This window comes from Triticum aestivum, chromosome 3D (assembly GCF_018294505.1).
Source record: "Triticum aestivum cultivar Chinese Spring chromosome 3D, IWGSC CS RefSeq v2.1, whole genome shotgun sequence".
Lineage (NCBI taxonomy): Eukaryota > Viridiplantae > Streptophyta > Magnoliopsida > Poales > Poaceae > Triticum > Triticum aestivum.
In genome coordinates, this window is record NC_057802.1 from 473,213,591 (window position 1) to 473,217,399 (window position 3,809).

A 3,809-nucleotide genomic window follows, 5' to 3' on the forward strand; every position below is an offset into this window, starting at 1 on the left:
CCAAAAGCACCAAGTTAATATTAGAAGCTAAACAACAATTGCACAATGATGTAGTACATCACTCTTTTATAATACTCCCCCCGTTCCTAAATATTTGTCTTTCTAGCGATTTCAACAAGTGACTACATACGGAGCAAAATGAGTGAATCCGTACTCTAAAATATGTCTATATAAATCTCTAAAAAGAAAAATATTTAGGAACGGAGGGAGTATCTTATAACATCCAATATACTCACATATTAGATGAATTAACATCTTATATTATGGGCCGGAAGGAGTTTAGTTCATTCTCACAAATTATCGGCTGATTAACTGCTGCTGTATCCATGGGTTACAGTTAGTTTGAGCTAGTTCGGGCTCAAATAGCCCTAAAGTATATCTAAACATGAGGGCTAGTTTGAGCTAGTTGCATCTATAACCCACCCAAAAAAACCATCCAACCCAAGAGGTGCTAATTGGAGCTAGTTCTCCTAGTGCATTTATTGTCAATCTAACCCTGCCATCCAACCAACTCTTTGGATGGAGTTAGTTTAGGGTTAGTAATGAGCTAGAAACTAACTTTAACCTCTAGCTAAGTTGAGTATCCAAACAGGGCTGTGTTGTTGCTGTTGCTGCTGCTGCTCTTCTACGCATATCTAGACATCATTGGAACATTAATGTAACACTCTTCCTTGTTGCTATGTAGCCTAGGATTGCATCTTTAGACATCAAGTACAGTGCATGTTGCTATGTAGCCTCAGATATATTACATATGGCCCTAGTTAACCTAACGAAAAATGGTTTGCAGATATATTCAGTTAAAAGTCCGATTCACCGATTAGTCCCTTATCAGCCGCTGGCCTATATGGTACCAGCTACCGATATCCTGAACAGTGAACAGATATGCCATGGGATGAAACTAACCTCGATGGAAAACATCAGTCGTTCCCAAAATTGTCCTGTTTAGGTACATCGAGAAGCATGTTAAGCACAACAGGCTAAACATCAACCAAAATTATACATGGCAGACAAAATAATCTCCAAAAGATAGCTTCAGTGTGCAGGTTTAAGCATGCTAGTAAAGCAAAACAAGTGGAAAGGCGTGTTAACTGCAATAGGCCTAACATTTTAACAACAAGCAAACATAGTCATTCAAACTGGTATTGTGTCGGTCTAAGTACACTGGTTATTGTTAAATAAAAATGGAAATGCGTGTTAACTACAAGATGCAGCAACCAAATGTAGTCATTCATAGTGGTATTGTTGAAACTGGTACTGATGAAATTGAACTGCACAGTTCATAATTGCACATATAGAACATCACGTTGTGAATAATTGGAATTAACAAGGCATACTACGAACAACCAAAGATAGCATTTGAAACTGGACATATGCTAACTACAAACAACCGAACAATCAAAAACCTTTAAAAGAGGCATATGCTAGCTATAATAGGCTTAACAGCAAGCAAATATATGCATTCCTATTGGTATGTTTAAAACTAGATTGATGAAATGTACTGCACAGTAAATAATTGCACACATAGAGCATCACATTGTGAACAACTGAAATAAACAAGGCATACTGCAAACAACCAGATATAGCAATTAAAACTAGACATATTCTCACTACACTACAAAGGGACTCGACAAAACAAATCATGGGTTTCCCCCTGTGAAGAGGCACGACAAAACAAATCATGGGGTTCCTCACTTGTCACAGACGGGCTCGTTCCCGTGGGAAGAGCACGGACCCTGGATGTGCTCCATGTTGTCGCAGATGGGCTCCTTCCCCTTGGAAGAGCACGGCTGTAGGGTGCCCTCCCTGATGTCGCAGACGGGCGCTTTCCCCTTGGAAGAGCAGATGGGCTCTTTCCCCTTGGAAGAGCCGGAGAGGGTGCCCTCCTCGTGGTCGCCGTCGATGAGGTCTAACTTGGAAGATGTGGATCCCAAGCCAGCGTCGCAGAACGTGTCCTTCAAAAATGACAAAAGGGGCTCGATGGCGATGTAGAATGGCAAATTGTTGACAGCGAGTGTGATAGCCTAGCTTATTAGGGATGATAGACTACTCATATCAATAAGGAATTCCTTCTTTTCCGGGAGCCCATTCGGACAGAACTCCAAAGTTAAGCGTGCTCAGCTTGGAGTAGTTTCAGGATGGGTGACCGACCGGGAAGTTGCTCCCGGGTGCGCATGAGTGAGGACAAAGTGCGCAGAAAAGACTAGTATTGATCTGTGGGGCCAGTCTAGATCCTGCTAGGAGTAACGACCACCGGCGGGTGTGTCCGGGGCGTTACAAGTTGGTATCAGAGCCGAACCTCGTGGTTACATGGATGTTTGCGGACAAGTGCGCGGTCATGTTGTGCATGACGTTTGTGACCCGTCGTGGCACACGACATGGCACATGTGTCGGACTGGAAGCACGGACGTATGTGCCAAGAGGGAACGTTCCTGTGGCCCGACGAGGACGTCGGTTCCTCTGAGTGGGGGTGTATGTGATAGCCTGGCTTATTAGGGATGATAGACTACTCATATCAATAAGGAATTCCTTCTTTTCCAGGAGCCCATTCGGACATAACTCCAAAGTTAAGCGTGCTCAGCTTGGAGTAGTTTCAGGATGGGTGACCGACCGGGAAGTTGCTTCCGGGTGCGCACGAGTGAGGACAAAGTGCGGAGAAAAGATTAGTATTGATCTATGGGGCCAGTCTAGATCCCGCCAGGAGTAACGACCACCGGCGGGTGTGTCCGGGGCGTTACAGCGAGCCAGAGGAGATCAGCGGCGGGGCCATGGATGAGATCGACGGCGGTTGAACCCGAGGGGTTGGGGGTGGGCCACTTAACCTGTGACATAGCCCGCCTCAGGCCGTCGCTGTCGATGACCTCGATGCCGTAGCCGGCGGCCGAGACATGCCCGCATACTCTAGCCCGCTGCTTGAGTGCCTGCCGCCAATAATGGTCGTCAGCTTCCTCGGCGACGTCGGGCGAAGAGACCGCGATACACCTCTTTTGGGCCAGTCGCTCCTCGAGCTCCACGGGAAGCGTAGCTGGGCTTAGGCTGCGACGCTCTGGAGTGGGGGATGGGGATCTGTGGGAAAGGGGGCGTTTGGCAGGCGTCATCTAAGAAACTCAGGGCGGCCTGGGTATGGAGATCGGTGGGTAAGCTGCACGGGCAAACCGGCAGATGTTGACAATGGAGGCCTTGCGGCGGCTGCGGCGGCGGGGACCTTGCTAGCGTTCCTAGCGAGGGAGGGGTGTGTGTGTGTGCGCGCGCGCACGCCCGAGGAGGTTTTGGTGTGTGTGTGTGTGTGTGGAGGGGGGGTGCTTGAGGAAATGACGCGGGTACTGAAAATTTTACTACACGGGAGTCAAACGCGGGAGTGAAATGCCGGGTCTATTGAAATTTCTGATGATAGTGCATCACACACGGCCCGGAGATAACAATCGTGTGTTATGAAACAGAAAAGCTCTCGAGGCGGGCAGATATTTTCTAGGGATGCAGGCGGGATTGGGAACAAGAAACATCGCACACGGTCCAGAGATAACAACTGTGTGTTGTGAAACAGAAAAACCCTCGAGGCGGGCAGATATTTTCTAGGGATGCAAGCGGGATTGGGAACAAGAAATATCGCACACGGTCCGGAGATAACAACCGTGTGTTATGAAACAGAAAAACCCTCGAGGCGGGCAGATATTTTTGAGAGGGGGAGCCTCGTGGAGCCCAATGTACCGTGCGGATGTGTGCGTGACAGGGGCACCGGCGTGGCACACGGTTAGTTTGAGTGAACCGTGTTTGTTGTGTCATCCGACTTGTCTAATGTTCATAAATTTGGC